The following is a 13,311-nucleotide window of genomic DNA, read 5'->3' as shown; positions in this document are numbered from 1 at the left end:
AAAATGTACAAGGAATAAAGCTTACTTCAGTATCCTAAGATAACTGACAGTTGTTTCTAGAAAGTTGTTCAACCTTTCTTCCTCCTTGTCTTGAAGGACTTTGACAAGCTTTTTTTCAACTCTCTCTTCTCTTCAGTATCTTCTCCAAGCTGATAAATGGTTGATCTTAGTTTAGAAATTGAACTTTTAGTTATTTTAAAATCACCAATCAATATAAAGCTTAAGCTAACATCTTCATGATCGGGACTGAAAGATAACTGAGGATTGTTGAGAAAAACTTTTAAAATTGCAGCTCCCTTTTCCATCTTCATTTCTTGACTAGTATAAGTTTTGTACATATGAACATAATCACCATTGTATTTGTCTTCTTTGTTCATGACTCTTCTTCTGATACTCTCAAGTATCATAGAAGACCAGTTTCGGGTAACATTGTCCTCAACTCTAAAAAGATAGTGAATGTATTTCAACTCTGTCACAGTCTTCATAAAGAGTTGTTGTAGAGTAAAACTTTTTAATTTACCATTTCACAAGAAGTACAGAATCTCCTCTCTGACATCATCAAGATTTATCTTCCTATATACAATCTTTACAGTTTCAACCTTCTCAAGATGTGAATGAGCAACTCTTTCACCAAGATTGTTAATCAGAATATCTGTGTCCAGTAAATCAGTCCTCAGAGTCTCTATTCCAGAATGACCAATACCTCCTCTAGTTCGAGTTTTGATAAGCTTTAGCTTTTCATTATATTCCACCCAAGAAGGTTTCTTGATGGACTTATCAACATTTTCCTGTTCTGAAATAGGATCCCTTAATCCTTCTGACACAAATTCAATGTGCTTGAATCCTTTAGGATAATTGAATGAATAAATATATTTCCATCTTTTATCCTTCTTGATGGGAAAAGCATATCCTTTTAGATAAATCATAAATCTTTCCTCTAGATTTATGCCACAGCTCTCTTCTTGAATTTAGGATTCTCTCCACATAGTCATTGCATGTTTGATCAGCTTTCCTTCTGTCAATTCTTTCTCATTCATCAACCTCTGAATTATAAGAAGCAACTACTGTAATAAGAATTGACTCATCCAATGTTTTGCTCACCTTTTCATCAGTGCTAGAATCAACTATCAGGTTCACAACATCAGTATCTACTTTTTCCTCAGGATTTGTGTCTGCTTCAAGAGACACATTTGTATTAGTCATATCAACTTGAGCAATGTTAGCAGTTGACTTTTTATTCCTTTGGACAAGCATCTCTTCAGTTTTCTCAACTTCTTCTGCTAAATCATGTCCTTTTATAGGAACATAACCTTCTCTGGATAGGACATTCAGAAATGCAGAATCAATTGCAAGCACTTGACTTGATTTAGAAATTCTTCCCCTTCCTCTTCTTCCTCTAGCACTTGTAGATCTTCCACCTCTTTTTCCTCTTCCTTTAGAGGTCTTGGCTTCAGCTTCAATTTGAGCCATTAACTCCTTCTGTTGCATAACTGCTTCTTCAGTTGTTAGATCAGGGAATTCTTCAGTTATCAATCCAAGAGCACTCATAGCGTTCTTTTGCTCAAACCTTTTATCTTTGTAGTACATAACAGTCTCTTCACCTGTTTTCTTGTGTCTATAAGGAAAGAATAACCCTTTAGCATCTGCTAAGTTAGATATTGTAACATCACCAGTTTCAAGAGCATCAACATTTGTCTTGTGCTTAGCTTCATGAACACAACTAGACTTTCCTTATCCTGAAGAACCAGATGTTTTAGAATGTTGAGGCTGTTGAGCAGTTAGAGCAATTTGAACATTTGTAACCGGATATTTATCACCATCAGTATCTTTATCTATCAACTGAATAGAGTCAGGTGTACATTTTGTGACAGCTATCTTCTCCCCCTTTTTGGCATCAGTATTTGAAAGAAGAGAAAATATAGCATCCAATTTATCCGCCATAGAAGATACTTTATCTTCCAAAGAAGAAAATCGAGAATCCATGAATTGTTGAGATTATACCATGACTTCAACAGCATTTTTCACACTTATGAGTTCAGCTGAAGTAAGTGGAGTAATCATAAACGTATCAATCTTGTTCTATAAACAAGCATGAGATTTCTTTATATTAGCAAGTTCTGACTGAATTCCTTTTACAAAAATGGTAGAGGCCTTAAGATGCAATTTAAGTTCAGGATTTTGAAGTTCATCATAGGCCTTGTAAACATGTTGAATCCCAACAGTAGAGGAGATAGAAGTGTGTGCATCTCTCCATGCAAAATCCCATTCAGTCTTTCGAAAATGCTCAGCATCAGCATTGTAATAAGAAGGATCTGCATTGAAATATGAAGAGGAACCAATATTAGACTTCTTAGATGCATCAATAGCAATCTTAAGCTGATTTGTGTCAGGATCATCATGATCACTATCTTCATCAGAATTAGAGCTGGACAGACCCTCTCAAAAATGTGCAGAGCTAGGTAGAATTGCTTTGCCTTTATGAGGATCCTTCGCTATAGTTGTCCGTTCCTGATGAGATCATGAAACAAAAACAAGGTAACACCTAAATCTCTCTTTTATTTTCAAGTGATCTCATCACTTTTCACACAATATATTACATTTAAGAGTAATATTTTTCTCACAAAAGAAAGTTTATAAGGAAAGAAACACTTATAAAATTCTTTTCTCAAAGTTACCTCTCCTTTTGCCAGTACAGGAAACTGCCACTCAAAATTTATTTTTCTCACATAGTATTTTTACACAGTCTCACAGAAAAGCAGAGTCACATAGTTTGCAAAGAAATAAGAGATGGCTGAGAGGAGTAGTATGTTTGTCATATAAATAGAGGTAACCTCAAAAGAGACTATTTATAATCATAAAAACATGAGGAACAACATAAGAAAATAAGCAATACTTAAAGGTGAGTCCTCAAGTGGAAGTGATGATAGTGGAGGAATAAACAACACATCAGGATGCTTTAACAAGCTAGTCAGCAAAAAGAAATCATCAGTAGAAGCTTTTTGAATGGAAAATCGATCAACATCAGGATTTGTTATAGCATCAGAATTTGATTTGTCAGGAGAATGAACTAGGCCAGCATAAGTACTTTGAAGTGATGGTTCTTGTGGGTCCTGAGGAATATGAGCTGCTTCAGCAAGTATTAGTGAAGGCTCTTGTGTACTCTCCTCAAATATGAGATCATTAATAACTGCATCCATGTAACACCCCCAGATCCAGGGTCGGGGATCCGGGTCGTCACGGTCTTTCTTTCCACAATATCACTTCACTTAATTAATAATAAATAACCTTATGTTGTGACCCCACACTAACACACACCACAACCCGTTATAGTCTCAGAGATGAAATTGAAATAAGTACAAGTCTTTGAATCCACAATTTAAAAGTTATTACAACCCAAAATGATTACTTGATAATTTACAGTTAATTGCCATTATCTGCCACAAGTTATAATTATACATAATTTGATTCTCCAAAGTAGAGTGCCTGATCTACCAATAGATCTACCTCTGCAGCTATAGCAGCTACAACATCATCGGGAAGACACGGGACGTTTCCCACGCGCTTGCGCTGGGTCTGCTGGAGTCTGGCCATCTTTCCTAACTGTTGTTATGTGATGAAGAAATAAAGCAAGAGTGAGCCTTACAGCTCGCAAGATAATATAAAGTGATAACAATAATATAAGTATCTAAATGGATACTTACTAGAATCTTTTATCAAGTGTAAGATAATTACGTACTAGATATAAGTAAAAATAAGGGATGAAGTTACCAAATACTTCACTACACTTATATCATTTATAAAGCTACTTGAACTACCACTTGTTCAAAGTATAATGTGCTTTTACCAGTTCATCACATAGATGAGACTACAAGACAAGATTTGAATAGATTAAATCTTTGAAATATTATTAAAGGAAATGAAGTTATGATATACTTCATTAAGTTCTGATATATATATATATCCACATATACATCTTCTTTATACATTTCCTGAAAACCTCTGTCATGTAAAGTATGAACAGAGTTTGAAACATCCAATAAATTTTGGGAAAGGAAAAGAATTTTGGCATAAACCAGGTATCTCGCTGATCAGGCAAAGATACCAATAAGTAACCTTTTCTACTAGTAGATGGACGAATTCCCCACTGGTCATCACCCTGGTCGCAATAGGACCTTATGCTGGACTGCCACTCAGCCACTTATGCATTTGATGGACTCCCACTGAGCCACTTACACTATCATAGACGCCCACTGAGCCCATGTTGCTTATGCTGACTCGATAGATGGACTTACTTCCCGAACGTTGGGTAAGTAATCAATTCATTTACCAAAACTGCAACCTTGTTGCGAATATAAAATACACCACAGAGCCGGATCCCTTAGGTTTTGAGCGAGTATTTAAATCCCCTTTAAAAGGAAGATCTTAAATATAAAAATGAGTTTTGGGATCCGCTCTAACTTTTAAAAATCATTTTGAAGACTCGAAAACACTTTAAAGAGTGTTTGGAGTAATGCTGATTTAATGAAGTAAATCAGTCCCCAGTATATTTAGAAAATGTCTGAATATTATTATTTAAATAATATTCCCATAAAGAATAATCTTTATAAAAATAATTGAAGTAGAAGTATTAAAACTTATACTTGAAACGAGTATTAAATAACCAAAGATATACTTATACGAAAGTATTATCTTTATTTGAATAATCAAAGATAAGTTTGATTATCGACACCTTATTCTTTAATAAAATAAAGAACATATCTCAGCAAATAATCGAAGTCATAGATCCTCAAATGAATATTCAAATAATATTCATTAAATAATATAAACTGAGTCATAAGCCCTCGAATGAATATTCAAATAATATTCAATAAATAATATAAAAGAGTCATAAGCCCTCGAATGAATATTCAAATAATATTCATTAAATAAAATAAAGTTATCGAATAAACCTTATTCGATTAATAGTTTTGAAAACTATAACCATATATATATATAAATATATATGTATATATATACATATATACAAAATCTACTCGGGATCCTCGACTCCCGGTTTTAGAAAATGTTTTCACCTTTTGGGTCCCTATACTAAGGGTATATGCAAGTTACCGCTATCCTCTAGCATAGGTATTATCAACTGAATCAACAATTATATATGGAAAGAATATGAAACAGGCATGCATATATATATACCATAGCAATATGCTTCAATATATAGCAACATTTGCTAATTAACCAACATGCATCTATCGCAAGATAATGCATATACATATATACATCACAACAACAGTTATAACGGGTAGAAAACTTGCCTGAGCGACTTGGGGTGATAAAAGGCTCGGGACGAGTCTGGTAACCTATAAACAACAAGTAAGTTGGAATTAAACCAAAGTCACTTGTAAATCTATACTTTAACTAACTTAGACTCTAACGCTTGTTTTGCGCTTACTGATTCGCTTAAGTCACTCGAGTACCCTCGGCTCCACCATTTTTAATAATTTAACCTTTACGACTTTTAAGGCAATTCCTTCGCGAGTGTCTTACCAACTGCCTAACACACTTACCATAAAGGTTTCATACATTAATTAACCCTTTTTGGTCTTTAACCTATGTTTCAAAGTAAGGCGAGGGGAAAATTTTCGTTCGCGAAATGCCGTTACTCGAAACGGTCGTTTCTCCTAAACCGTGCATCGGAAGCGAACGAACTACATATCAAAACGAAGCTCGTAACACGAACTATCTAAACATGGCAATGGTCATAATCTAGCAGGGGGTTCTCGGGTCCTAATGTTATGCACAAAAGCAGCCCAAAGAAAATCGAACGTTACGACGGCTATGTTTACGCGATTTCCCAATTTAAAACCATTCAAAACCAACCCAATTCAACCTCAAATCAAACATACAACCAACATCCATCCTTATCACATCATATCAGCCCCAACCAATTCAATTTTAACATTCATACTTATGCCTAAGCTTGAATTTAACTATACTACAATCTTTTAACCAAAACAACAACATTTACCATTCCATTTCAATACCATTTCAATCCCAAACTCTAAATCACAAACATTAAGCTACAATATCACCCTACTAATCAAAATCATCTTATAATACATAGGAACCTAGGGTTTGGAGATGATATACCTTCCTCGAAGTGGTGGGAGGAGCTAGGAAGCCTTAAGAAGCCTTGAGAAGTCTTAGGAATGCTTGGATCTTCAAGGAAATCAAGAAAAATTTCAAGTTAAAAACTTGAAAAGACTATTCATTGTCTTCTTCATTGATTAAATGAAGAAGATTGAGAAGGAATTGATTGCTTAAACTCATGATATAGCCCTAACTAAGCATAAAGATGATTAGGGAATTATCTTACCAATTTAGGAGGCTTGGATCTTGAGTTTTGAATTTCTTGCCCTTTAAAATAGTAAAAAGCCGAGAGCTAACTTGCTTGAATGAGGGAATTGATTTTTTGTGTTCTGATGAAATGATTTGCTTGGCTTGGTTGATTTGATTTTGTTTTTGTTTTAGTAAATTACCTAGTTGCCCTTGATTTTGTGTGGTTAAAAAGCCACCACATCTCCTTCCTTCCCATGTCATGCCCATGTCATGTGGTGATGTCATCTTTCCCTCCTTGTCCTCTTCTCATTAGTTGGGTGACATCACTCTCTCTAATCCCTTTGCTTAACTTCCTAATTGTTTGCCTAATGACCGCTGATCTGTTATACGGTTCGCTTAACTTTCGTTCTCGTTTATCGTTTGAAGGATCATACCCGGGATCTTATTACTTAGGTTCCCTCAACCTTTCTTAATACATTATATTCCTTTTTATGATCCTCTATTATAATCCTTTAATTTAAATCCTTTTTATCCTGCTACCTTATACTCAATTCTTTCCGTATCTAGTGGATTTCCGGGAAAACCAAAGTGTTCGGAAATTGGATTCTGACGATCTTTACATACACTCATATACCATATAGAGTACTAATAAAATCTCAGAATATCCATAATAGAACCCCTACATAGTGTGGCATGAAAAGTTTTCTCATTCAGCTAAAACACTATTCACAAGGGTTACAAAAAGTCGAAAATTTTGGGGGTTATTACAGTCTCCCCTCCTTAAAAGGATTCCATCCCGGAATCAAACAGAAAACAAATGGGGGTACTTTTCTAGCATTGCGCTCTCTAGTTCCCAAGTTGATTCTTCCACATTATGATTCTGCCATAGTACTCTGACTAGCTTGATTACTTTGTTCCGAAGCACCTACTCCTTCTTATCTATAATCCTTACTGGCTTCTCCACGTAAGTTAGATCTGGCTGCATATCCACCTGCTCATACTCCACTATGTGTCTGGCATCCCGATGATACTTCCTTAGCATTGACACATGGAACACATTATGAACTTGTTGCAAATTAGGGGGTAAGGCTAGCTCGTAAGCTAACTTTCCAATCCGTCTTAATATCTCAAAAGGTCCAATGTATCTTGGGCTTAGTTTTCCTTTCCTTCTGAACCTCATTAATCCCTTTCAAGGGGATACCTTTAGCAGTACTAAGTCCCCGACTTCATATTCCTTGTCCTTTCAGGCTAGGTCTGCATATTTCTTCTGTCTGTCTTGGGCTGCTACAAGCCGTCCTCTGATGAGATCCACTATATCTTTGGTCCTTTGGACCACTTCTGGTCTGAGCATCTTCCGCTCTCCTACTTCATCCCAGTATAAGGGAGATCGACACCTTCTTCCATACAGGGCCTCATAAGGCGGCATTCCGATGCTAGCATGAAAGCTATTGTTATAAGAAAAATCGATCAATGGCAAGTGATCATCCCAACTCCCTTTAAAGTCTATTGCACAGACTCTCAACATATCCTCTAGTGTCTGGATGGTCCTTTCACTCTGCCCATCCGTCTGGGGATGGTACGCGGTACTCATATTTAACTTGGTCCCCGCACATTCCTGAAAGCTCCTCCAAAATCTGGAGTTGAACCTGGGGTCTCGGTCTGAGACAATGGACGCTGGGACTCCATGTCGCGTTACTATTTCCTTAAGGTAAATGTCCACCAGTCTATCGACTGTGTATCTCTCATTGATAGGAATGAAATGAGCTGACTTTGTCAGTCGGTCTATAATTACCCAAATGGCGTCATGATTGGCTTTCGTCCTTGGCAAGCCTACAACAAAATCCATCGCTATCAGTTCCCATTTCCATTCGGGAATCTCCAGGGGTCGTAAGAGTCCACTGGGTCTCTGGTGCTCTGCCTTTACCCTTTGGCAAGTCAAACATTTGCTTACCCATTCTGCTACGTCCCTCTTCATGTTGGGCCACCAGTAATATTCCTTCAAATCCCTATACATCTTGGTACTTCCCGGGTGAATGGAATACCTTGAACTATGGCTTTCATCCAATATCTCATCTTTAAGCTCTTGAACATTCGGAACCCAAATCCGGTAGGAGTACCTCATTATCCCTTTATCATCTTTCTCAGTATGGATCTCCTCTCCAGTCATTGACTCTCTGCCTTCATTCATTATTTTCTCCTGGCACAATCTGATCTTTTCCAATAACTCGGGCTGCATTGAGATCTCAAAAAGCTTTTCAGTTCCGGTTACCTTTACTTCTATTTCCATTCTCTCAAAATCCCTTATCAATTCTTCCGAAGTTGTTATCATTCTGAGTCTTTCCTTTCTACTAAGGGCATCAGCCACCATATTGGCTTTCCCTGGATGATAGAGAATCTCACAATCATAGTCCTTGATTAGTTCTAACCATCTCCTCTGGCGCATGTTGAGCTCTTTCTGCGTAAATATGTACTTGAGGCTCTTATGGTCTGTGAAAATCTCGCACTTCTCTCCATACAAGTAGTGCCTCCAAATTTTTATGGCAAATACTATTGCCGCGAGCTCAAGGTCATGAGTAGGATATCTAACCTCGTATTCCTTCAGTTGTCTTGATGCATACGCAATCACTTTACCGTGCTGCATAAGCACACACCCTAGTCCTTTGTGCGACGCGTCACTATATATCATAAAATCTCCTTTTCCGTCCGGCAATGCCAGTACCGGAGCCGTTATCAACCTTTTCTTTAATTCCTGAAAACTGTTCTCGCATTTCTCCGTCCATTCAAACTTCTCTGTCTTACGAGTAAGTCAGGTCAAAGGGGCTGCGATCTTCGCAAAGTCCTGTACAAATCTACGATAGTAGCCGACCAATCCTGTAAAACTCATTACCTCTGTGGGTGTGGTTGGCCTTTCCCAATTTGAGACCGCCTCTATCTTGGAGGGGTCGACCAATACTCCTTCTTTATTGATCACATGTCCTAAAAACTGTACTTCATTCCGCCAGAATTCACACTTCGAGAATTTGGCATACAAGTGCTCCTCTCTGAGTATTCCTAGAGCTATCCTCAAATGCTCTGCATGTTCTGCCTCAGTTCTTGAGTAGATCAAAATATCATCAATAAAAACTATGACACATTTGTCCAAGTACTTCTTAAATACTCTATTCATTAAATCCATGAAAGCCGCTGGGGCGTTGGTTAATCCAAAGGACATTACCAAGAACTCATAATGCCCATACCTGGTATGGAACGCTGTCTTGGAAATATCTTCGGGTTTAATCTTTAATTGGTGATATCCAGTTCTCAGGTCGATCTTGGAAAAATAAACAGCATCCTTTAGCTGGTCGAACAGATCGTCTATTCTAGGTAATAGGTACCTATTCTTTATGGTTAGCTTGTTCAACTCTCGATAGTCTATGCACAGCCTCATGCTCCCATCTTTCTTCTTAACAAATAAAACTGGTGCTCCCCATGGAGACACACTGGGTCTTATCATACCCTTATCCAAGAGTTCCTGCAATTGGATAGCTAATTCCTTCATTTCTAACGGGGCTAACCGGTAAGGTGCTTTTGAAACTGGCGCCGTCCCTGGGGCCAACTCAATAGCAAATTCAATCACTCTATCGGGTGGTAATCCCGGAAGGTCTTGTGGGAATACATCTTCAAATTCGTTGACTACTGGAATATCTTGTAAGTTGGGCACCTCCTTCTGCGTGTCCATCACATAGGCTAGGTAGGCCTCATTTCCTTTTCGTAGCATCCTTCTGGCCTGGGCCATAGTCAAAAATTTATGCGTCTGCCTCTTTCCTCTAAATATAACTTCCTTCTTCCCTGGGATATTTAGCTTAACTTTCTTCCCTTTACAGTCTATCTGAGCATCATTGCTAGATAACCAGTCCATTCCCAAAATTACATCAAACTCCCCTAATTTAAAAGGAATCAGATCAACACTAAAAGATTGTTCCCCTATGCCTATCTCACAGGCGGGGTGAATCTGGTTAACAGGAATAATTTCATGATTGGCTATTTTTACTTGCAAGGGTTCTATCAAGGGTTCAGCCTTAAGTCTTAACTTACGCGCAAAGTCCTTTGATATAAAAGATTTAGTTGCTCCCGAATCAAATAAAACATTTGCAGTGACTGAATTTAGAGAAAGGGTACCTGCTATCACATCTGAATCTTTCATAGCATCCTGGACTGTCATGTTGAAAGTCCTCGCAGTAGGTGGCTTATTAGAAGCAGCCCTGCTTGCTCCCGAAGCTGTTGGTTTGTTCATTGGGCATTCCCTCTTCCAATGACCTGGGCGTCCACACTGATGACAAGTGGTGGTTGGAATGACGGCAGGGGTTGATGATGGGCACTTAGTTGAATAGTGGCCTTCCCGACCGCACTTAAAGCAGGTTACTGGCTTTCCTTTACACTCCCCAGTGTGATTCCTTCCACATATGTTACAGGCTGGCAATGGGGGTCGAGACTGGTTGGAATAGGACATTCTTGATTTCTGGCCACCCTGGCTCACACTCACACTCATTGGCCGCTTAAACCCAGTGTTCATTCCTGGTAGGGACACTGCTCCTCGATTAAATCTAGTTGGGAAGCTCCTTCCTACGGAACCTCCACCCATGCTCATACTTTTCCTCTTTATTCCTTTCTTCTCTCTTTCCTTCTGCATCTGTTCACTTCCGACTTCTACAATCGTTGCCTTTTGCACCAGAGTGGCATAATCCGTAAGCTCAAGGATTGCCACCCTATTCTGAATCCACGGTTTCAGTCCCTGCTGAAACCTCCTAGCTTTCTTTTCCTCGGTGCTTACAAACTCCGGCACAAACCTTGATAACTCAGTAAATTTCGCTTCGTACTCTGCTACAGACAAGTTATTCTGCTTTAGCTCCAAGAACTTGAGCTCCATCTGGTTTTCCATAAACCTCGGGAAATACTTCCCAGAAACAACTGACTAAATCTCTCCCAGGTTATAATAGCATCTGTCTCCATGTTTTTCTTGGCCTCCCACCAGTAGTTAGCTTCTCCTTTCAGAAGGTAGGTAGCAAATACAGTCTTCTGTGCCTCATCGGTACTCAAAATCTCAAAGGATTTCTCCATTTCCTTTAACCATGCCCTTGCCTCAACTGGGTCGGCTGATCCGTGGAACTCAGGGGGCTTAAGGGACTTAAAAGCCCTGAAAGAGTTTGCCACAATATTGTTATTTCCTTGAGGGGGTGGGTTGGGTTGACATTCCAAATTCTGCCTTAGGAGTTGCATGAACTGGCCCATGGGATCCATGCCCGGGTTTGGTACCGGTTGCTCAACCTCAGTTTCTCCTTCTTCAGCCTCTATCTCAAATCCCTCAACATCATATGTTTCCTCTTCCTCTTCATACAGGGAGTCATCCTGTTCCACATAATCTTCATCTTCCTCTTCACTGTGTTCCTGGTTCCTATCATCCTGGTTATGGCTTTCCTCAGATCCAGGGTTCGCCCTAGTTCCAATCTTTCTTGGTGGCATGATTCTGATAATAAAAAAAAATTATTGGGAAATTCAACGTTAGGTCACAATCATATACAACATTGTGCCTTGCACAGCTTCATAATGGGGAGAACGTATATCGCAATTCTATTATTTTAAGAAAGTTCTAATACGAAGTCCAGTAATAATAATGATAAAAACAGTGATCCCGTCACTATGGAACTGAACCGAAAGGAAACAAATATATACATAATGCGAGAAATACATAGTTTGATCTGGTCAAAAGTACAACAGTGCTACAGTCATCTGTCCCAAAAGTGATACACAAGAGTCTATCTGTCTAGTCAGAAAAAGGGATGCTATATACAAGTCAACTATCCCGGAAAATTGGCTCTTACTAAGGCCTCGGCTAACTAGACAACTAGACTATTCCATCATCAATCCTGAATCACACACCGGAGCGGGTCAGCTCCCATACCCTTTCCATCGCACGACGGAAGATATAGTCGGTCCTGCCGCCTGGAGATCCTACCATGCCTGTCCCCCTGGAGCGATCTGAGCCTCGCTCGGGATGTGAGCTCTATCCCTGTAAGCTCCCTCCTCAAGGATCGGGGTATAGAAGCCCTAGTCTCATAAGCTCGGGTACGCCTACCCGCCCTCTCTGCATCCAACTCCCTTCTGGCCTCATTCAGTCGGCCCTCGGCAACAGCCACTCGGGTCCTCAGAACATCCTGAACATATCCATGAGCTAACGAAGACTGCCTGTGGGCAGGGTCAAGTGGTGGTGAATCCGGAGCCGCTGAGGGTGCCTCCTCGGTCTGCCTAGGCTCGGAAGTATGGGTCTCTGAGCTGTCATCATCGGGAATCCAAGATAGTGGTAGAGGGGTAGGGGCTCTGACCACCGGAAGTGTGGGTAATGGGGTACCAGCATACACTACCATAGGTCCAACACGCTCCTCAGCTACTGGGACCTCATCCGGGTCCTCCTCATCTGGAATAACAATAACCTCTTTCTCTGACTCCTCTGAGGGGTCCTCCTCATCTGAAATAGCAATGACCTCCGTCTCTGACTCCTCTGAGGGGTCCTCCTCATCCTCCTCCATCTCAGGCTCCTCCTGGTCCTCAACATCTAGCAGTGCCTCATCATGCTCACGCTCGAACATCTCAGGGTCCTCTATCTCAGGCGCCTACACATTAAACGAGCTAAGTTACTATCATGATACTTATAAGGGTTCCCGTTAGGGTTTTAACTTTCAGCACTACTTTAAGTAGTCCGACCATGAACTTGGCAAGAGTTCTTATTATCTTTGTGAGTTTGTTATTATATCGTCGCATCATCTCTGAGGTTTATAACGCTTAGCTCTGATACCATTTCTGTAACACCCCCAGATCCGGGGTCGGGGATCCGGGTCGTCACGGTCTTTCTTTCTACAATATCACTTCACTTAATTAATAATAATAACCTTATGTTGTGACCCCACACTAACACACACCACAACCCGTTATAGTCTCAGA

This window comes from Apium graveolens, chromosome 8 (assembly GCF_009905375.1).
Source record: "Apium graveolens cultivar Ventura chromosome 8, ASM990537v1, whole genome shotgun sequence".
Taxonomy (NCBI): domain Eukaryota; kingdom Viridiplantae; phylum Streptophyta; class Magnoliopsida; order Apiales; family Apiaceae; genus Apium; species Apium graveolens.
This window is presented reverse-complemented; position numbering follows the sequence as displayed.